This window comes from Cyprinus carpio, chromosome A13 (genome assembly GCF_018340385.1).
Source record: "Cyprinus carpio isolate SPL01 chromosome A13, ASM1834038v1, whole genome shotgun sequence".
NCBI classification, from domain to species: domain Eukaryota; kingdom Metazoa; phylum Chordata; class Actinopteri; order Cypriniformes; family Cyprinidae; genus Cyprinus; species Cyprinus carpio.
The window spans coordinates 6,435,570-6,460,015 of NC_056584.1; the positions used below are offsets into that span (position 1 = coordinate 6,435,570).

The window sequence follows — 24,446 nt, forward strand, 5'->3', positions numbered from 1 at the left end:
TATATACTTAATTTATTTATTTATTTCATTTTAAGTTTGTGATTTATTTACAAGCTTGATACTGCTTTGTTCTTCTAAGTCTCTGTTGCATTCCCCACATTATTTTGGAACGTTAAGCTGCGCACTGATGTTTATGTACTGATAAGAAAGGACTCTTACATTGGAGTGTATGGACCATAATTTAAATCTACATGAAAACAAACAAAAAATGAGGCAGTCTATATCAAAGGGAAGATATTAATCTATTTGACCTCAAGGCTGGTTTCATGAATACAATCTTTAAGAGTAGCCTGCTTTTGACTCCAAAACTTTTCTTTACTCTATATACTGTTTATATATAGCCTATGGTTTGTTGTATACCCCATATCCTTATTTGTTCCTTTTTTTCTGTGGTGTTTTTTTCAGACTGTCACGGGATAAACCTGTTGTCAGTCTTTGAAAATGATCAGATCTCTCTGATTGTCTCTCCTGTTCTCTTAGTATATGTGCGGTTTAACTCCAACCATGGGTTCCCTGTGGAACTGGAACAGGGTGCGAGTGTAACTGAGCTGAAAGAGACGGTGGGACGTTTACAGGGAGTACAGCCTGATCAACTGCGGGTCATCTTTGCTGGACGAGAGCTCTGCAATGAATCCACACTTCAGGTAGAAAGACTACTTATGGAAGTAATATACTTTAAAAGAATATAGGTTTGAAATAAATGTTTTCAGACACATGTAATGTCAAGCATATATGGTAAACTAAAATATACGTCAGTGTCATTTCTATTCTATTTTCTATTAACTTCATTAAAGATCCTGAAAAATACATGAAAAACATTAAGTAGCTCAGCTGCGGGTGGTGGGAGAAAAACACCAGCATTCTGGATTCGGACTGCAATACAATCACAGACTTACCCCTGTAAATGCTAAAAATTGCTTATGTCCCCATAAGAAAAAATTGCCGTCTGAATCTGGCTTTTCATGATTCGTTTGAATACTGTCCTCCTATACATTTTGTGTCTAAAAGGGAAACTACTGCAAATGTTTCCATGCCTATTCACTGATAATTTTTCCACTGTGTGTCTTTAGTAAACCTAGACAGTAGTTTTAACTTCAAAAGAGAGTTTGCACTGGCTCACATTCTTAGTAAATCTGTCCCTAAGTTTTTTGGTTTCCATATATTTTCGCAAAATTGAAAATAAGCCCAAACAATTTTGTGAGTCAGTAAATTGCGTGAGAATCCTTGTGTTTTCCCACTGCTTTATTCTGAGTGGCTCTTAAGTGTTGACACCAGCAGCAGGTTGTCACCTTGCTCTGTGGATTCAATATGCTGTATATTTTCTCAATTTGTTTTAATAAGCTCTCATCTTCTAACAAAATTAATTTACATGTCTCTCATCCATATTTCCATCTGCTTCATTGTGCAGGGAATTTACTGGAGCACAGATAAAACTCGCACTAATTAAAAAGAGTTGGCCTTGTGTGTGTGTGTGTGTGTGTTGTACTGAGTGTTTCTGGAGAATGTAACCGGCTAATAGGTTATTTGCACAGCTCATAGCTCCTGGGTCTCACGTTATATATGTGTTTCTCACAGTCTGTGATGCTGTAATCAACTCATCTTTAATTTAATCAGCTCTCTGCCAGTCATACGTTTTACACATATAAACAAACTTTAAGATATGAATAAATTTTAATTGAATCTGCTCTACCTTGTTTTATTTTACTTAATTATTTACTCTTAAAAAAAAAAAACAATGCCGATAGTGTTTTTAATGAAATAAATGTAATGATTTTTTTTTTTACCCTTAATAGTTTGTTTTGACAATTACTGTAGCATTTTATAGTTAATAAAGCATCACTACTTACTGAGCATTTCTTGAGTAAAAATTTTCGATACCGATACCTTGACTTCGATACCGGTTCCTGAGCGATACTTTTTCTAGATACCAATTTTATGAAATCAATTTTAACAAGATTACATTACACATTGCCTCAAAAAACTTACATTACACAAGTATTGAGATCTATACTTTTTAGGCACCAACTGAATTGCCTCGATACCATCTAGTATCAAAAAATTACTTGTTGTATATTGTTAATTGCATTCAGTACAGATTTTATTGGCTTGTTTGTATTGTCACCATATTTGCATAATTCTTTTGGTGAATCAGACAATAAAACCATTGCAAATAAACCACTACAAGTGACTGCAGTTCATTCTTAGTGAATTCCCTCAAGAGACTTCATGTTGTCAGTGTTTTGTCTGTGCTCTATGGGTGCTTCTCAAATGGAAGGCTGCATCCTACGAAGGCTGCATATCTCGGCTGCTACGTCATCAAACGTCGCTGAAGGCCATCTCAATCGGAAGGATCCTTAGAAGACAGCCTTCGTTTCGCGTCCTTCATTGAGCTGAATTGGAAGAATGCGTGGGATGTATCCTCCGCGACCTTCAATCACCCACAATCCTTTGTACCAATTCCATTTCATGAAAATAAACTAACGAAAAACAAGTCATTATGGAGCTTGGCTGAATTTATTATGCAATGTAAGACAAAAATAATGTTTTCGGACATGAAAGGATAGATTTTATCATTTGTTTTGGCGTATATTACTCACTAAACGCTAAACTCACAATAATTTAACCCACTGGGAGACTAGACAACTTTGACTCTTTGCATTAATAGAAAGCAAAATAATATAAAGAATTGTAATACAAAGTATTTTCCAAAACTAAGTTTTATTAGCGGTTGGCGTTTATTAGCCGTGATGGTGAGGGTGGGAACATATGTTCCCTTACGCGCACTTACTAGACTGTCTCATTCTAACGTTTAATGGCGAGGAGGACTCTAGCCTACAAGACTCTGAGTCTGAAGGACTGATGTAGGATGCAGCTTCTGTTTGAGAAACACCCCCTGTCTGTCTAGCTGATTGTCATTCTTATGTTCTTTTACTTCCTGTATGCATCCATTGCTCTATTACTGTATGTTGTTTTATGTATGTCTTTTCTGTCTTCCTTTCACTCTTTTGTATTCCTCTCTGACCCATTGACTTGCTCACTGTTATTACCTCTATTTTCCAAAGTGCTCATCTCTCCCATTTCTCCCTCTGTCTCATCCCCCTTCTTTCACACTCTCTGAAGGAGCAACACAGATAAGCGCCATTGCTCTGAAGGTTACAACATGCATTCAGCTTCAAGGACTCTTCCTGTCTGAGAGTCATCCTCGCCCTTTCCTACTACCTCACAATCACCATCTTATTTCAGCTTTGTGCCACGTGTTTGCTCGGGCCAAAAATATACTCAACACAAGTATGCAAACGTGAATGCTTGGTCAATGCATCGCAAGGACGGAGCCCCCTTGTAAATACTTAATGTGGTTCTGTGGCGGTTTCAAAGAGGCCGTTGGTTCCTGGCATGTAATGCTTGTGTGCTGATGTCGTCCTAGACTTCTTAAGTAGCTTAACCAGCAAGACGCCCTTGATTTGCCAGTTTCACCTCTGCAAACCAGCAATAACGAGCCGGAAATTCAGTCTGCTGTCAATCCTCCCCACTTTTACAAAATGAAGTGCTGAGATAGTTGAAACTCCCGGCTCATATTAGTCACTGTGTCCTCTCAGGCCCTGTGTCTTCAAGCCCAGCTCTCCACACCATCTGTCTACATGGAGAAGTGTCTCAGCAGAGCCCAACTCACATTGTCAGTGTTCTCCAAAGATGCTTAGTCATCTCTGATAGAACTAATGGAGTGGATTTTAACTGGCTCTCTAGTGGCGCTTTAATATGGGATTTTATAAAATGCTAGTTTGAAAGTGGGCTTTTATTATATTATATTAAATTCTATTATATGGTATTACAGTGTACATTTTTCATGGTCATATTCAGTTTTGACAGACATGCCAGCAAAGGCATTTGCTTGAAGGAGTAAAAATGTGAATATATTAATGTTATTCTAAACCTATATTTTTTTCCTTTGTGGAACACAGAGTTGATTTTGGGCATTGTAGTCTTGCAAGCTATTTTCTTATAAGCTATCTTATCCATCTTATCTGAAAAAAAAAAAAAAGCTGATTTGAGTCCAGGCCGTGACCTGAGTAGGTTGAATCTGAGTACAAACAGAGAGTCCAAGTCTCAAGACCCAAGTCCCATAGGTTGTTGTATGATACAACCAGCTTGAATGTGCGGAAGTGCAAATAGTATTTGAGAGCTACAAAGACCAGGTTTTTCAGTAAGCAATGGGTTAACTTTATGTATTTTCATCGCATAAAGCTTTTATAACGTGAACCACTTTTATGGTGTATTTTTTGTCCTTTTTGGAGCTTGAGGACTCTTGGTCACTACACTCTTTCAATGGGATTAAAGTAGGAGTGTTGTAGTCGAAACCAGTTTATTTGTTTTGTCAGGTCTAGATTTGAGTAGGTTGAGTCTGAGTAAAAACAGAGACCTGAAAAAGGTTCAAGTCCACGTCTAGACAGAGTCCATATGTTCCAGAGTCCAAGACATGACCAAAACCATGAAGAAATGCTCTCAGACTTTAGATGGACTCCCAAATACTACAACACTGCCATATGTTCTTGTGTGTTGCACCAAGTTTGATTATCTGTAAGTGCAAATTGTATCTGACATCTATAAGACCAGGTTTTTCAGTAAATATTGGTTTAACTTTATGTATTTTCTTCACACAGAGCTTTTAGAAAACGTAAAATATAGTGCACTAGATGTATGGGCCACTTTTATGTTGCATTTTTGGAGCTTGTGGACTCCTGGTCGCTACACACTTTCATTGGGATTAAAGTAGTGAGTGTTGATTTAAAGTAGAGAAAGTTGAAACTGGTCCATTTGTGTCCGAGTCCACGCCGAGACCTAAGTAGGCTGAGTTAAACCAGAGACCTGAAAAGGGTCAAGTTTTGAGTCTAGTCTGCATTTACATTACATTTACATTTAGTCATTTTGCAGACACTTTTATCCAAAGCGACTTACAATTGGGGGATACATAAAGCGATTTTTTTTAAAGAGGCAAACAGACACAGGAAGAGCTTGTAATACCAAGTTTTAGACAATGTTCAAATAAGTACAAGCTAGAAAGAGAAGCAATAAATAAAGAGAAAGACAGTTTTTTTTTTGTTTTTTTTTTGTCTGTAGTCTGAGCCAAATCCATGACAAGACCAAGACCATATGGTCTCAGACTGAAGATGGACTCAACACTGGCATATGTTCTTGTGTGATGCACCGAGTTTGGATTTGCAGAGTGCAAATGGGATTTGAGAGCTAGAAGACCAGTAAATAATGGTTCAACCCTGTGTATTTTCCTTACACAAAGCTATCGGAAGACTTAAAATATAGTGCACTAGATGTAAAGGATACAATTATGGTGCATTTTTTGGAGCTTGTGCATTCTTTAGAATCTCTTTATTTGTGTTCAATATTCTTAAAAGTAAAATATAATTCTTGAAAGTAACACTGAAATTGTCACTTCTAAAGTAGGACCAAGTTTTGTGGTATATCCATTTTTCAACTTTTAGTTTTAATTTTAAGACAAACTGTCTGCTAATTATGCACAGTTGGTATTCAGCTCACAAGTCAAAGCTAATTCAGTGTCACTTTAAGAAGAAATATAGATGAATATGTTTTGTCCTGATGCCAGCTATGAACATAAATGACCTTGAGAAAGTAGCCAGACTCTCTGAGGCTGCTCATGATTCTGGATGAAAGACAAATTGATTGTCTTCGTGCTTTCAGCATTGAAATTCAGCCTCTGCATATCTGTAAAAAGCCAAGTCATTGTTGATGCACAGTGTCCCTGTCTTTAAAAGACTGACTTGTTGGTCAGGCTCCCCCAAGAGAATGTCTCAATTGAAAAAGGTCACATGTGTGTAAAATGAAGGCACTTTCTGCTTATCAGGAATACAAGGCCTGCTCTTTCCACTAAGTAACTGGATTTGTAAATATAAAAAAAATAATAAAAATGCATAAATAAATGTCGGCATCAAGGCGGCTGACAACATCAAATGCACTTGCCAGGGAGGCTTTATTCTTAGGTTATGGCCAATTTTTCCATATCTTAGTTTTGTGCTCAGTTTTCATATTGTGTGTATGCGTGTGTGTGTGTTTTGTTTGGATCAATGCTTTTTCTAAATGTCACAAGTTCACGTCCTGGAAATTGCTTTTTATCTCAGAGTGCATTTGCAGTGTTATTTTTGCCCAAAGCTTTACCCTTTCCTCTGAAAAAAACAGGAGTTATCAGGAAAACTGTCGGCTCCATTAATGTGAATTAGAGGTTATCGCGTATATAGACTGTAGACGTACTGTTTGAATCTGAAGGGTCATGTCGCTGTCACGCTGTTGTTTAATATTTTTGTCATGGGATGCAAATTCAAAGTCAAAAATGCACTGCTGTGCAACTAAATTGATATTGACCAGCATATTTTATATCACTGCAGTCTTTAAAGCATCCATCATGTAACTAATGATCAATGCTAATTTCCATTCCTGAATTTCTCTATAAGGATGTAGCATTGTGTTGCTATGGCTGCTTCGTTTCCCAGCATGCATCCCATCTTTGTTACAGCCTGTATTAGAAGTCTCCTTTATAGCAGGGAAGCGTGATAAGGCTAAGCTGGTGGTTTGCTCACCTGGAGTGAGAGGGCCTTTCTTTAATTTATGCCATGCAATTGAAAAATGAACCCTTGCTGACTGCTGGGGAAAAACGTCTTTTATTTTGTCTGTCTATGTTGTTTTTTCTAACACCAAGAAATAAACACCTGTTTGAAGACAGTTTCAGACAAAAGAGCCATTATCTATATCAGAGAGGTTTTCTCTTAAAGGAATGTTTTTGTCTGATTTACATCAAATGTTCTGCTGTTTTCTGTCTAGAAATGGGTCTCTACTCAACAAATGGGGGAAAAGCCAAATGGTTAGAGCATTACAGTTTAAAAATTAATGTGTGAATCAACATGATCTAAAAATTGGATAAAATTGTATGAATTAAAAGAGTATTGTAAAACGAATGGGCCAAATCAGAATATGTCTCTAGATGTTTTTAAAAAGAAACTTTATTATTTGCATCTTGGCAGATATGGTGACTATAAACTGTCATTGTTTAAAAAAAAATGATGAGATGAGATGGATTATTGCATAAGGTTTTTAATTTTTCTGTGAACTATTACTTTAAATACCACTAAAAGATAAAAAGTCAAGCATTGCGATTTTAATAATTAGTGTGTGAATTAGCATGATCTGAATAATGAATATAATTTTATGAATTAAAAAGAATTGTAAAAAGTAAATAGTAATAATTATAATAATAGCAACTAGAATATGTTTCTGGGTTTTTCCAAGGAGCATGGAATATAGCATAAAAGTCATTATGTGCTTTTTTATTTAATATTTAAATTTTTTAAAGTTATGAGCATTTTCTAAAATCCAGACATCTACACAAAGGGACTAAATCTTTAGTCATATCCAGAAAGCAAATGAAGGAACTATGTTTCTGAAATCAAGCGAATACATAAGGGAATTCTACAGTATAAAACTGCATCTCATACTGTATGATATCTTTGTCATTTTTCTGCCGTTTCCAAACAGTACTGTTTTACCTTTATCTTTCCTTCATTCTCTGCGAGATACAAGCTTTTTGTCAGTGTCTTACAGTGATTGGCATGCTTATTCTCTCTAGCTGTTTTTTTTTGCACTACACTCCCGCCGGTCTGCTGCATATGTGCCAGCTTGATTACTTGAATTTGTGAAGGTACTTAAGACAGCAAAGTTTGATCCTTTCTTTCCTCGTGCTTGAGACAGAAATGAAAGACAACAGAATGAAAAGATCCTCTCATAATGCGCTTTTGAGACTACAGCACCATAGAATTACTATTCATATCACTGTCGCTATGCATGGTCTCAGAAAAACACGTTTTGAGCACGTCGAGTTCTGATATGGGGTTCCACATTGCGTTTTCCCATTAATAAATTGCCATAAATTATTACATGATTACTATAAGTCAGCCAGCGAAAACTATTACAGACTTGATCATCATAAAATCTAATTTACATGAGGACAGTGACCACCTCTACTTCTAAATGATCCAGAAAACATCCAAGAAACCTTTAAAACATCTTCATATTAACGCTCTCATAATCAAAAGTCACGAGACAAGGAATGATCACAAAATCTAGTGCAATGACACACTCTTTAGGAAACTTAATGGCCAAATAAAAAGCACAGTATACCATTATGGTGTTTATTCATTCTTATAGTGCTTAATTTTAAATAACCAGCAAAATCAAAACAAATATAATTTATTTCATGTTGTTTACAGACGTTTTTATGTACATTTAGTGGAAGCCATGCTTCCTGTGCCTTCTTAAAGCAATTGTCACACACTCACTTCCTATGTGATGCTTTCAGTCCCACTAAACCAGAATTCCTTTGTACTGTATTTCCTTTCATTTACATTAGTTTGTGCACCACTAAGGCTTTGGTGACCTCCTTTTTAACAGTAATACGCAGCTCTCAGAGTGAATGTTTTTATAAGCGCACAGGTTGGTGAAGTGGATGCTGTCATTTGCCACAATGGCGGCGCTTTTACAAGCTGTCCTCTGCCTGCCCTTCTCTTTTCAACCTCGCTCTGGCTAGCAGCCCACTCGGCTACATAGTCCAATCACGCCACCTCTTTTACCCAGCCATTCTTCCTGTAAAAGCATTAGCATAATGGAGGAATCCTGCAGAAATCATAAATAATACGGTGCCTGTCTTATAAAACCCACTCTGCTCGATTTATTGTCAGCTGTGTCAAGGTATCTTGTACCTCCTCGGTGCCCCATGCTTTTAGCTCTAATGAGAATGCTTCTCCCAGGTGTGTGCATGTGTGTGCATGAGTGATTTAAACTAGGATGGGACAGACGGGTAGGACAAGTCCTCTCTAAACTAAATCATTTGCCAGGAAGATGTCTGGATCGTCTTTTCTGGCTAATTGGATTGTGAGCTCTTTGTCCTGAGACTGTGGCGGCTTGTTGCAGCACTGCTGCACCTTGTTGTTATCCTCTACTTAGCGCTCTAACCAACACACTCATGTCCCGCTCGAAAAACTCCATAGCTGTAAACTAAAGGAGGACAAAAAGCAAGGGAAACGAAATAAAAGCAAACAAATGTCAGCTCAGTTGCTCGGTTGATCCCGTTCATGCATTCTTAAATTAAGGAATGTACTGGATATACTTGAAGTGTAATTTCTGGTACCAAACAGAATTAAAAGTGATGTTTTTCTAAAATGGTTTACCAAACAATCCTATTGTCTAACATTGTGTGGACAAACAGGTAATCTCACAACCTTTTTTTTTTATTTTTTTTTTTTTATTTATTTATTTGCAATCAATTGTCCAATGGTGGGCCAGTTCAAATTTACCAGCCATAAATATTTGGGTCAGTTAAAATTTACCAGCCATAAATAGTTCTTAGCAAGAAACTGTTTTCATTATTTATATTAAAATGTGTATTTTTGTCCCTGTGCATATTTTCTTGTGTGCTAGTGACAAATAGTGCAGGTCATGTGTTACTCACAAATGAGACAGTCTACATCTCTCCATAAAATGCCACCTGTTAGAAAATTTGAAGATGCATAGTGAGTTTGATCCCTTATGTTTTCATTTTTGGTAGCTAAATATTAGAAATATTTCACAATTTTTTTTGGCAGCGGCTATTTGCACTAAGTGTAAATAGTGATAGATTCTATTTACACTAAGTGCAAATAGCATATTTTCTTATCGATAGATGCTATGTACACTAAATGCAAATAGCAATAAATGAATTGCAATAAATATAGCTATAGATTCTATTTACAAGATTTTCTGCTATTTATACTACTTATTGCAAATAGTAGCAATTATCTGCAAGTCGGTATTGTAGTACATTATAAAACAGTATGCAATAATAATGTATTGAGTGTAAATTATAATTTTAATTCAAATTATTAAATGGATGCCACCTTATTGGGACAATAAAGCCCTCCCTACACCTACCCTAACCCCACCCAATACTTTGTCAACTTTTTGATTATTACCTTCATTTTTATTGTAAATAAATGGCCTTTTACGATGTGATATGAGATTTGAAATGGGAGAAAGTGTTTTGAGTCAAAAAGATAAAAAATAAAAACATAACCAGAAACATTTGCTCTGTTGCCCCAAGTCTCATAACTAACTTACAGTGACACTTCTTAGCCTGAAGTAGGAATAAAGAACAGCAAAAATCTTGCTGTACCCACATGGCTGTCATAAGCCCCATCCCTTCGTAGTTCTGCCCGTGGCCTGTCCCAGAGCGTAGGCAGCATTCCCACCTCTCTGCGTTCTGCCGCTGTTTGGGAAGGCTGACTGACACGTCGCTAAGCTGCACCTGCCTTTTCTTTCCACTCGCGGTGGTCTTCGGTGCAGAGAATCTGTTTGTCCACTGTCTCTGTGCCAGTGCCGCCCCATTCCTGTGCCAGTCTTGTGATGTGTCTGGCTCTTAACATCCTCGGGCCTGAAACAGCTTCCAGCTCTTCTCATCTAACTCTCTCCAGAGAACTTTCTCCAAATATGCTGAGGAGAAGAAGATGGCAGAGTTTACGCACTCGCTGTCAGAGCACTTCATTTGGACCTTTGGAGATACTGGACTTAGCAGCACTTTCAATCAAATACATTCATCTCCATCAGCAACTCCTAGCTTAAACATCCAGCTTTGGCTTTTAAAAGATTTGTGTGCATGATATAGACACTTTTAGGCCAAGATCTTCAAAACTTCAAAATCACTGAATTAGGCCTTTGGGGGGAAACCTGCTTGTTATAGCTGTTGCGAGTTTCTTTGCGCTTTGAACATTAATAGAAAATAACCTTGGCTTACATCTCTCCAGAACACAGTTATGAGAAATACAGTTTTGACTACATTGCTGGCATTATAAATGTTTTAATTAGCCCAAAGGCTTTAATTAGAAGTTTTAATTATAATGTTCAGGTTGTTCCCATTGTAATAAAACCCCCAGCCCCATAGATATTACATTACATTACAGACTTAGCATTTCAGATTTAATATTTGTCATGCATTGTGTATCACTTGAGCTATTCGGTTGTTTTCCCCTATCTTAAAGGGTAGTTTGCCCAAAAATTGAAATTATTTAACCATTTACTCGCCTCATATAATTCTACATTTGAATGCTGTCATTATTTTGTATAACACAAAAGAAGACTTTTGCAGAATGTGCACTGTTCTTTTATTAAATGATAATAGCTATTTGTCAAGCTCCAAAATGAACCAAAAATGCCATAAAAAGTAGTTCACATGGCTTGTGACACAAATATCTTTGTGTGATGAGAAGGCTGAAGTATAAAAGCGTATTTCACAATTTGCCGAAAATCTTGAAAAGCATAAATACAATTACATGAAAAAATATTTTATTCAAAGTCAAAGGCAATAGCGAAGTTAAAAGAAAATATGAAGCCTCTAAAAATTTGTAAAGTGAAGTTAAAAGTTTTTTTTAAGCTTTTAATGCCAGGATATTAAACTGCAATATGTCTCTCTTCCATTTTGTTTAGATTTTTTTGCAGTGGCACAGCGCACATAATGATACCTCATGTGAATTATCTGGTAATCATTGGCTGCACTTTGAAAGGTCAGCGGCAAAAAGGGTCAACTTTGAGCATGGCTTTACAACTCTTTACCTGTTTTCAGCACAGAGCCAGGGGTAATGCTGTGGCTTCATGCTTCACTCCACACAGCTCAATACACCGTGAAACATTGACACAATTCACAAGGCTTTTAGAGTTGGCATTAATGCCTATTTATTACTTAGATGTTAGTAGTATTTTGTACTTTGAGAAGTAATAAATTATCCCTGGCACTTTCCTCAGAGTACCAAAAAAAAAAAAAAAAAACATTATGGCCTTTTTTTTTTTGGGGGGTGTAGTTTAGGATGTGTACTGTTTAAAACCCTGCTTTTTATTTATTTATTTGTTTGTTTGTTTTATTTTATTTTATAACATTGAACATTATATTAACAACAAATTAATGTATAAAATAAACAATTAATGAAGTTATTGTAGTTATTGATAAACTAATACTCTCATTTAAAAGTGTGGAATTTTTTTTTTTTTTTTACTGTTTTGTGTTTTATGGTCACCAGGGCTGCGGTCATTAAATTAAAAAACATCAATGTTATATTGTTGTAAATATTATTCAAATTTAAAATGACTCTTTTCTGTGTTTTCTAAAGATGTATTTTCAGCATCATTACTCCAGTCTTCAGTGTCACACGATCCTTCAGAAATCATTATAATATGCTAATTTATTGCTCAAAAAACACTTAATATTATAAAATTTCATATTATGTTTATTAGTAGCAGTTTAAGTATTACTGAAAAGTGTGAAAGTTTTTTTTTTTTTTTTTTGTCCAAGATTCTTTGATAAATAGGCGAAATTATAACTGAATTATTTGAAATAGAAATCCTTCTATATTAATATAGTTTCAAACATATTTAGTAGGTTTTGCAATAAAAACATGAAAAGTGTACTAAATTAATTGTGCCTACAGTTGATATTTTCACAAAAGATGGTTTCCTGTCTAAGCAGAGATTGATGTCACTGTGATTACTACTGTGCTCCCTCCATGTGTTCAAACAGAGTATTTGCTGTGTGTGCTTTAACCCTGTTTTTCCTGGATGTGTGTCATGTTTGTGTTTTCATTAACTTCAGATGTCTATAATTGAGTGCAGTGAACGCAAGCGCAGTCAACCAGTCAGGCGCTTTGAGTTGAATCTGTGTGTATCAGATGGGTCTCTGCTGGATACAGGAAGTAGAATCCTCACAGCTGGCTCACAGACACAGCCCTGTTTGTTAAACAATAATGTAATTAAGGCTTTGTGGGACTGCGATGTTGATTCTCCTCCATTGAGGAAAAAAATAAAAATGTCCTGAGAGGGTGTGGAGGTGAGACTGATGTGAACAATGCGGGAGGTGTGTTGTTGAATAATTCATCGCCGTTTTTCTCATTAATCATTTACACTTGCGGTGGCGTGTGCGTGTGTCCACGCGCGTTTGTTTTGAGCGACGCACCAGGGGTCTGTGTGACCTTTCCTTGCTGTCTCTAGGCAGGTGTCTTCGTGTAATCTCCAGGCTCCTCCACCACGGCACGGCGGTTTGATCCCTCCGCCCTCCCTTTCCTTCACCCCCTCCTGCTCCCCCTGTGAGCGAGTAATGATTTTCTTAACCTTTTCTCTTGCTTATTAAGGGCTCTGTCAGAATGTTTAAATGCTTATGCTAATCAGGCACGGTCGGAGTCAAGCAGAGGGAGGACGTTGTCCCAAAACCATTATGGATGGAGAGAGTGTCTTAATCTGGCAGAAGGACAAGGAAGAGTGTGTGACGGAGGTGGCAGGTAGAGACTGTGTGATTCTGGTGATTTTTAAAGGGATAGTCCACTCTAAAATGAAGATCTATCATTATTTACTCTCCTTTACAGTTTGTCATTTCAAACCAGTATTGATGTTTTTTACTAGGTTCTTAAAAAAAAAAACAACACTTTTTGTCATTATCATCTCAGACAACCTGTAGAATAGTATAACTAACATGATAAAGAATCGTGATAAAATCGTGATTTTCCTAAAAAAAATAAAAAAATTATATGATATTTTTACCATATCGCCCACCTCTTTTTGCAGGGCATGATTACATCTCATTTGTGCTTCTTGCAGGAGTTCTACCTGAAATGTGGTGCCCACCCCACCTGTGATAATGACACTTCAGCAGCACTGGACTTGATAATGCCCAACACACACAGAGTGCCCTGCATCGCCTGCACTGATGTCATGTGAGTGACGTTCGGTTTTTCTCATGTCTGTAGCTAAACCCATCAGAGTGGCCGAAATGAGTTTCTCAGGCCACACAACAAAGAACCAATCAGACAGTTCATTAGAACATTAATCTCACCACGTCCTAAACAAGCTTGATGCGATAAACCAACAAACGCTAAAAGCTTTTCTCTAAACCAGCAATGATTACAAATCATATTGTTGGTTGCTTGGTTTCTGTTAAGGCTGTAAATTGATTAAAACCTATACATAAAACCTGTAACTACAAAAATATATATATATATATATATATATATATATATATATATATATATATATATATATATATATATATATTAGTGGTGGGCATAGATTAATTTTTTTAAATCTAGATTAATCTCACTGTAATCTTGGAATTAATCTAGATTAATCTAGATTAAAATGGCTCATTTGAATTCTGCCCAAGGCATTCAAATTATGTTCAATAAGATGTACTTGTTAGTACTGATAGAGCTGTGCTGCACTCAAACATAGTAGTTTGGCGACGACTCTTCCCCTGCGCTACATTGATGTTCAATAAGATGTACTTGTTAGTACTGATAGAGCTGTGTTGTACTTGAGACTGGAGCGAACTCCTACTGTAAACTAATTCAGCATTGCACAAGTTGCAAACAACCTTATGTCTGTTTCACACATACTCCGTCTGTAGTGCGTATGCGTTGCATTTTTTTTATTTTTTTTTTTTACGCACCCATGTTAACGGATTCCAGCGTTCACGCGGTTGTGGTCCGTCAGTGCGTTCCAGGAGCGGTGCGTCTGCAGCAGTGCAGCAGTCGTTTATTTACGTAGTGTGTTTTTTTTTTGTTTGATGCGTTGGATTAATTTAAATGGCGGATTGTTGTTGGTGGTAATTATTATGGTTTGTTGAGGAGGTGATGTAATTTCACAATAAATGTATACTAATTAAAGCCTAGTGTGTTTCACACGCAACACATAGGTTTTTGGCTAGGTTTAAAACAAGAAAAAGAGTATGTTTTTTTAAACGAGGCAACATGATATAGGCCTATGCACTTTTATGGAAGCAGAAAAACAAAGTTCATTAAGAACCGTGCGATTGCTTGTAATAAAGATTTAAATGCAAAAGGCACGAGAGTCGACTGTTTCTGTCAGTGGTGCTTTCATTTTAAATATTTGCAATATCGAAACAAGAAAAGTAGGCTAATTGTTGTGTTTAAATGTTTTGCCGCTTGCTTGAGCAGCTTATTATACAAACCTAGAAGTCAAATGCATGAATAATATGTTGTTTATATTTATTAAGTTTAAAGTAATGTCTATGATTATGAAAGATTGTTACTGTTCTGTATTATTATTATTATTATTTTTTTTTTTAACATGGTTTGAAATATAGAATAATGAACAAATGTTGTGTTTGTTGACTAAACAGCCGCGGATCAGTAGCGGTCTGCAAACGTGTCCTGTGTGAAAGCACAATGAGTCCGTGCTGCTTCTGCCCCACACACACACACGGACTGCATATGCACTGCAGACGGAGTATGTGTGAAACAGACGTGAGTCTTGTCGAGGTTTTTTTTGGGAAGCTTGGTAATTTCACAGTAGACATACACACAGGTTCGAAGACTCGTTCTCGTTCCCCCTACGGTGCAATTCGTCTAGGTATACATCCGTGCTAAACTATCACGGTGAAAGTCATCATAGCGTGCGTAGTATAGACCCAGCTCCCAACCCAACTTGGAGTATAGACCCCTTAAAAGTTTGTAAACATTGCAACGTCTCCGGGTGGGCGGGGCTTAGCTGGAGGCAAAAAGAGGCGCGGACGCAATGTTGACAAGCGTAAACTAGCACGTTTTAGGAGGGATTTATTAAACATGGATTCAGAAGAAGGTTCGGAACTGTCCGAATATGTACAGTCACTGACTCTGCGCGGGACCGTGACAAAAAAAAATAATAATAAAAAAAGTGGGAGTTAGCATAAATTTATCAATTAATTCAGTTGATCACTCAGTTCACTGACCAAACTGGTTATCTGACCAAAATATAATGACGAGTGGATAACATTACAGTAGCCTAATTTATTTATTTTTAGCTAAGCCTGGTGTAGTTCTTGTATCTTGTTCTCATTGGAAACATTTTTCCTAGACAACATATGAATTACTTTCGAAGGTTGGCGACTTTTCACCTATAAAACATAAACTTGCTGATTTGTACTAGATAAAACCAACACACCAGTACATATGCATAGATTATTTTACCTAATATGAAGTGTGCACTGCAAACACGAACATTATTTATGATCGTCTCTGTCTAGTCTGTACGCCGTATTGCATTCAACCACAATTGTCTTCTTGATTTCTGTGAAGGAATGTCGGCCGGGATCCGGTGATACTTTAGTTCTGAACCAAAAGTGCTGTTCCATCTATTCTGGCAGCCAAAAACACAAGAAGACGACATTTTAAAGTCAAAACCTCAAACTTTTAGCGCGCCTGCTATGAGTTCTTCCTTATGTTTTGCCTCCAGCTAGAGCGGTGACGTCACAGTGACGTAGGTGATTAAGGGGTCTATAGATTAACGGCGATATTTTTTTTATCGCCTGATAAGAGTCTCATGTTAACGCAGCACGTTAACGCCGATAATGGCCCACCACTAATATATATATATATATATATATATATATATATATATATATATGCACACATTGAATTCCCAAATCAATGTACACTAAAAAAACTAAGTGTGGATTGACATTGACACTATTTTCTCTCATAAATTGCTAGAAATAACTACAAAGAAACAAGTGACACATTTAATTAGAAAGACTTAATAGTATTTTCTTGTAAAATGTACTCTAATAATCTTCATATTATTTACCACTTTGAAAAATATTCTGCATAATTTTTTTTTTTCATTTACAAATACTTTTAAATAATATTAGTTTTTTGGCAACTTTTGACTCTCATATCTTTCTGATAGATGCACAATCGAATTACAGTTATCCAGTCGAAAAATAATGTGCTTGAATATGTGAAGTGAATGTGATGTTTTGAAATTCATATTAAATTCAAATTTATATTCAGAATTCAAAATTCAGTGTAAATTCACATTAAATGCTTTTTTTTTTGACCCACTTAAACACATCTTTATATGGTCTTTCATAAGTAATTCTATGGTTTTTGAAATATGGTTTAAGTATACTGGTTGGTTTAAGTCTATGGTAATTTAAAATATACTTTAATGTCATTTTTATTTAAACTTGAAATATCACGTTAAAAAAAAAATAATAATAATTGTAATCCCAATAGTAGTTCCAGTTCAGTGCATTTAAAATATGTTAACTTTAAGAGTAATAATTTCAAAAAATCAATGCTGGAAACTTTTGCGTTGCACCTGGTTAACACACCACTAAGACTCACTAATAAGCTGTCAGACAGACAAGATAACTTTCTACATAAAACAAATTTGACAGAGCAGTTTGGAGACTTTCTGATTGATCCATCAGTCAGAAAACCTGCAACACAGTGTAGATGTAAACTAAAGATTGATACAAACATTCTGAAACACAGGCTGCTCGTGAACATACATACGCCTCCTGCTGTGCGGCCCTTCAATCAACAGTGGCCATTTTTCCAGAAAGTGCAAGCGCTAAGTGTGTCCTGCCAATGAAGGTCAGCTATTAGTGGGGCGGTCCTGTGGAAACGCTACTACCTGCTGCTCTCGCATGAAAGGTCGAAACCAGACAATGGAGCCCAATCACCAACAACCACCATTCAAATCAAGGACTGATTGAAGTAGCATTGCAATTACCTTCCTGAATAGAGCTTTGTTTTGTTTTTTTTCCAGTGTCCTCCACTCCACTCTTCTTCCTCCTCAGAGATCTCCTCCGTTTGTGTAAAAGGGCGCTGACAAGAATGTGGCCAGTCTCTTACAATAGAACCGGGAGAGAGGGGTCAGAGAGGTGGAACACTGTGTTAGTAAGTTGACTTCCAGTCAAGTGAGACTGTGTTTGAGAGTGAAGGGGGACTTCTGGAGAAATGGAAAGAAAATTGGCATGAGATTTCAGACAGCTATTTCTTTGCTTACTACACTAAAGTATCAAGGGTCTTTGAGATCATTTGAAGTTTTCCGAATGTATTGAACAAGCAACACATCTAAACAAGCTCTCAACCCGCCCCTTCTCCCAGAAGCCCTCTCCTCATCAGTGTCCTTCTTCAGTATCTCATCTGAAAACTGTCATATTTCACCCCAAAGTCTAAATCAGAAAGACTATAAACCTCTTATTTTGGACCATTATGTTTATTACATTGACAGTTTAGTACATTGCCTTCAAAAATAATTAACATAAGAGGAAAAAATGTAATCTTTAAATTGTGAAATATTTATAAATTGTGGTAGGTTTCTATTGGTTGTTGACTTTTTTTATTGGTTGGTTTTTGGTTTAATTTAATATGAATGTTTGATTTAACACTTTAATTGCTTTTTGCAATAGTTCCACAAACACTTGATTTATTATATTTGATTCTCACATTTTAGCATGGATTTTTTTCTAAAAAAAATAAATAAATAAAAAATAATAATGTGTGAATTGTCAAATAAACCTAAATGGCTTTAGTACAGTGTTGGTAATCTTGAAATATTATAAACAATATAAAATGTACTCCTAAGTTTACTAACAATTAGTAAGAATTTTACAGGAAAAAGACAAGCAAACTACAACCACATGGAGGACATGTTTTCAATTAGCCAAAAAATGCTTTCACTTGCTAAAAGTATAAACTCAGGGCTGTGACGGTTGCAGATTTTTACCACCGTGGTGGTAATGGGACCAACTACCGCCGATGATGCGGTGTTGATATATGATATGATATATGATATATATCCTATAGGCCTCTAGATGGCCTTGCTCCTGGCCTGCATTTTATGTTGTTTATGTCTAATTTTTATTACTGTTTTTCCACCCATTTTGTCCTTTAAAAGACTAAAATAGTAATAGCTGATAGACAACATAAGACACTGTGTATCAGAATCAGTAAAGCTGTTTGCTGTTAGGATGACAAAAAGTTTTAAAAGTTAAACTTTTAGGCTGGTCTAGAGCCCTGCATTTCACCCCGACTTTTTTACGCCCCTCGGGCCGGGCTTCGCACCTGTTTTAGGCTTCTCCTTATTTTTATATTTTAGACATCCATCAATTAGTGATGAAAAAAATTGCCGTGCTGGTGGAAATAACACAAGACCGTGCTGCTGCGACTGTCAAGAGCAGCTCGACGGTGTTTAGTGTCCCGCAGCTGAAGGGTTAAGTGAATAGGCTTAAGTTTGCCGCAAAGCATTGGCAAAAGTAATTACCATGAATGTGTCAGGGGGAAATAGAAAAGAGGATGTCGCAAGGATGAAGTTGCCGATCCTGACTCGCCACCTCTTCATTAGACGCGCCTTTAGAGAAAAGTGCATCTTTAAGGATTTATGATTATGAAAATGAAAGAGTTTTTTTTTTTTTTTTTTGTTTTTGATTTGTTTTATTTCATTAAGTAGTAGGCTAATTTAAAGCTTTATATATATATATATAAATATTTATATATATTTATATATATATTTATCATGTCTGTGAGGCATGTAGGCTATTCGCTGAGTGTCGGTTCATTTTTGTGAAGCACTCCTGTTCAAGAAGAGACGGCAGAAAGCGCATCATGTTTGTTTTCTTTATTTTATAAAAGCTAAAGTTTTTTTTTTTTTTTCACACAAATAAAAGTAGACCCTTTACAGTTATGAATGATGCATTGCTATTAACTTTATGAGCAAAAATGAGGCGTATCCACTGAAAAAAAAATGCAAGTGATCGCGCTGGCGCCTCCATGTCCTGCAAAGCACGCTTTAGCTTGCACTCTTCACACAAACTATTGGATATAGCGCACATTTATCTAGGTTTAATAATGATTAAACATGCTTGAACTGTTTTATATATATATAGGCAAGTCGTGATGATTTGAGAAGGCTAAATTGATCAAACATAGGCTCACTGTCTGACACTGGCTGCTTGGTCGTTACTTTAGAAAACAAAAACTTAGATTTAATGAACAAAAATGCTCCAGATGTTTTTATAAATTAACTTAATAAAAAAAAATTATAATAAAAAAAAAATAATCACTTTGCCATTACATACAAAACTGAACTATTTTAATAGCTGGAACAGTAGTATAAGCTGTTTTGAGAGAAGGGAGAAAAAAGATGGGCTCGGGCGGTAATTCTGATAAGCTGTAGCCTGTATTCTTTCATATCAAAGCACAAAATAAACCACAATCTTGGTCAGTTAAGTCAAGAAGTTACCAAAAAGGTGTTTAAAGCTAACTTAAACCTGTGCATGCATGTAATATATTTTATATGAGTCACATTTAAGAACATGTCTCTGAAATGGTTTTCAAAACTGTCCTGGAGCAGCCCAGCACAGTCTCACTCATCCAACACACACGATTCAATTTATTGGCTTATCACTTTTTATCAATAGGTGGTGCTGATACCAAATTAATGTGGCATGGTCAGCATGAGAGAACAATGGCACATACAAAGCTTGGTGTAAATATGTCAAATATTTGCAGAGATACAGCCTCAGATATGCAGTTTGGCACTATGCCTAAAATTTGTAGCGGCGCTGTATGAAAAGGGTTTTCGTTTATCGACACGAAATCCATAACTTTTTGTCACCACAGTCTGAAGATCATCTGACTCGATTTTGGTGAAAATCTAACCAACGGTTCATGAGAAGTTCAAAAAAGTAGATTTTCAACATAAATCAAAATGGCTGACAGGAAGTTCAGCTTACTATGACATAATTGGTATCTATGTTGTCGGCATGACCCAAGGAATATTTTCATACTAGTTTCATTGCAATAGGCTAATGCAATCAAAAGCTATTAGCATTTTTGGAAATTTAATAATTAACGGTTAATGAATGGTTTATTAGTCTTGACCAATAGGTGGCGCTGTTATCAAATGAATGTGGCATGGTCAGGGTGAGGTGATAATGGCACATACAAAGTTTGGTATCAATATGTCAAATATTTGCAGAGATACAGCCTCAGATGCAGTTTAGCACTGTTCCTAAAATTTGTAGCAGTGGTGTTCGAAAACGGTTTTGCTTATCGACACGAAATCCATAATGTTGTCACCACAGTCGGAAAATCATCTGACTCGATTTTGGTGAAAATTGGACCAACGGTCGAAGAGGAGTTCGAAAATGTTCGTTTTCAACATACATTAAAATGGTGGACAGGGAGTTTGGAATGTCTAAGCGAAAACTGGTATCTATGTTGTCGGCATGACCCAAGGAATATTTTGACACCAGTTTCATTACGATAGGCTAATGCAATCAAAAGTTATTAGCATTTTTGGAAATGTAATAATTAACAGTTAATGAATGGTTTATTACTCTTGACCAATAGGTGGCACTGTTACCAAATTGATGTGGCGTGATCACTTTGAGGTGACAATGGCACATATATAGTTATGGAAATATGTCAAAGCATTGCAGAGATAAAGCCTCAGATGCAGTTTGGCAACTTTCCAGCAAATTCGTTGACGTGTTAAACGAGAACCGTTTCTTATATCGACACAAAATTTGTAACTTTTTGCCAGCATGTTCTGAAGATGATCCAAGTCAAATTTATTGAAAATCGGACTGACTGTCTAGGAGGAGTTTGAAAAAGTAGGTTTTCAACATGAAACAAAATAGTGGACAGGAAGTTCAGTCAATTATGGCCCAGTCCCATTACAACAAGCTAATGTAAGTAAAAGTTATTAGCATTTATATAAATTTCATTATAACTTTTGACCACAAGGTGGCGCTGAACCCAAACTTTTTGAGTACCATCAGGGCGTGATGTCAAAGATGCTTACCGAGTTTCATAATGATACGTCAATGCGTTTGTAAATTATAGCATTTTATGACACAATTCAAAATGGCCGACGCCCAAACTGGCTGACATGGGAAAATTGGATATCATTCGACTTGGCATGATGCATCGAATCTAAAGAGACCAGCTTTGTCATTTTTGGCCCAACCATTCAGAAGTTATTAGCAAAAAATAACAATTCAAAATAGCTAAAAAAAACTAAACCTTGCGACTTTTGAATTTTAATTCAAAAGCCATTTTCTGGCTTACGGTTCAAAAGTTATTAGCATAAACATGAATGCAACTTTAGACAAGTGGTGGCGCTAGTGAGTTTGAGTTAGAGAATCCAAATTTGTTATGGTAACTTTTCTCACTGTCCTCTATCAGTGTGCCAAATTTCACAACTTTCCTGCAAGCGGTTCTAAGGGCTGCCACACACTTGCGGCGGAAGAAGAAGAAAATCACGCTAACGGATACAATAGGTGCCAAAGCACCTTCAGTGCTTGGCCCCTAATAATACAGTTAAACAAAAAAGTAGCCTAAATAAGAAAGTTAAATACACCTTGTCTACCGGACGTGAGTGGCGCAGCGTGACAAAATAATATAGAATTCATTATAATAAGTGATGCTACATTGGATGCGGCACGACACGACATGACAACTCCCCGACAGTAATCTGCCTCGTGCTATTTATGAGATACTGACACAGAGTTCAGATGTCCTGTGTAGACACTAGACAGACTCAACCTGTTGCGACGCGGCGGTGTCGTGTCTGGTGTAGACACGGTTCACTGTTCCACCGCCAAGCAAGCGGCGCATTGACTCCTCGTCTGCACTCGCTCTCTTTGAAATAGGAATCGTTCCCACATTTCTTGTTAACATATTTAATTTATCGCTGTCTCATTTTTATTTGGCCAGTTTGGAGAAAGCCTCACCAAACCTGACCAGCCAGACGACTGCGATCATATGAACTTGAAGACACTTGTACAAACACGGATGGGTGAAATGAATGGAGATGGCTCCAGATCGGCGATTTGGTTTTCTAACAAGGTCCATTGCCCAAAACAAAATTAATTTGCTGAATGCATAAACTGTATTTTCCTGCGCTCAAACCTGCCAATCTAAAGGAAACACTGTGTATGGCATTTGAGGTAATTTGTGAATTACCATAGACTTATACTCTAAATAAAACAATTTGTAACTATTACTGTTATTACACTTGTATACAAAACTTATTATGCTTGTTATAGAGTGCATGACATCACGTGCACTACCACCGGTGGCAGGAGATAACCTCAGTGGCAACCGACCACCGTGGTGATGCGGTTGTCACGGCGACGGTCACAACCCTACATGCAGTAGGTTGTGTATGACAGGTTTAACAGCACAGTTTTGAACATGTTGATAATTTAGAAGCCTTTTTAAGTATTTTTCAATTGAGAAATTTGAATATGAAATGTGACACAGTAGACTTTATAGGATTAAATGTAAAAATAATAAGAATCATATTGGCCTGTCTCTAAACATTAAAAATTTACATATGTCTCTGTCCAAAATCTGAATTATGTTTGTCAGATATGTTCTGATTGGCTATGATTGTATAACATCATACAGCATTGTTGCTTTTGGTGTGGACAGACACCAAAAGCAACAATAACAATTTTATAGTATGATGCACAGTTGCGAAACTCTACACTGTAAATGTGATTCAGGCCTCACAATGTCTTCCAGGACTTGGTGCTGGAGTTTCAGTGTGATCTGCCTGGAGTGCTTCCACCTGTACTGTGTGACCAGACTCAATGAGCGACAGTTTACCCAGGACCCGCTGGTGGGCTACTCTCTGCCATAAGATGGTAAACGTATGTTGGTTGTTGTATATTGTGTGTTGATATTTGTGTATGGCTATTAGTGTGTGTGTGTGTGTGTGTGTGTGTGTGCGCTTCGGTATTTGGTGTGTTTTTGTGCACAGGTTGCTGCTGTGTTTGGCAGTGATTGATGGTGGTGTGTTGGTGGCTGCAGTGAAGAGGAGATACTATCAAATTGTTCTCCTTCACTCTCTCACGCACACAGTCGCACACACACATACTCTCTCTGGGCCCTCACTGTGCCCCCGTTGGCCCACCACATCCGTTAATGCCACCTGGTAATGGGGCTCCGGGGAGAAGCATTGACCCCCTATCAGACAGAACACCCCACCAATCTCTCACGCGCTGTATCTCTCTGTATCTACCGCTGTCTTGCCTTTGCACTCACTCATTTGTTTTGCTGCAATTCTTCTCCTTTCGTTTTCTCTTTCACTGATATTTTTTGTCTCATTTTGTTCTCTTAGTGCTTATAGTTTTGCTTTGGCTGCAGCCAGTAAAGACAGTCAAACAAAACTGGAACTGCAGGGTAGGAATAGGAGTCCTTAGGAATTTAATAATCAACCTAATAATTCCAGTTACTTGTGATTTAATTATCTTTTATTATTATTATTAATATTAATACAATAATTATAATTAGAACAAAAAAACAGTTCACTTGTTATTACTTGCACTACTGTCTGTTCATCCAGAATACTGAATGATCCATTTGCACACTGGAATATTTTTCTATGCACTTTTTTTACTGTCCATTGCACTAGTGTAAATGACGTTCATATGTTTATAGTTTCTCCTTATAGTGTATACACACTTATTACATAATCCATCTGTATAGTATGTTCATAGTACACCTATCTGTATATCATGCTGATAGTATTTAAAAATCTGTAAATTATGTCCATAGTAC

At 36.7% G+C, this 24,446-nt stretch overlaps 1 long non-coding RNA gene across 1 annotated transcript; it reads left to right on the top strand.

The window, feature by feature from the left end:
- The first annotated feature begins 483 nt into the window (after window positions 1–483).
- On the top strand, window positions 484–23,530 carry LOC109085397. Its single transcript, XR_006161460.1, has 4 exons — window positions 484–644; window positions 13,687–13,802; window positions 17,638–17,768; window positions 23,409–23,530. It is a non-coding gene; the product is annotated as an uncharacterized LOC109085397 (long non-coding RNA).
- Window positions 23,531–24,446: the final 916 nt, after the last annotated feature.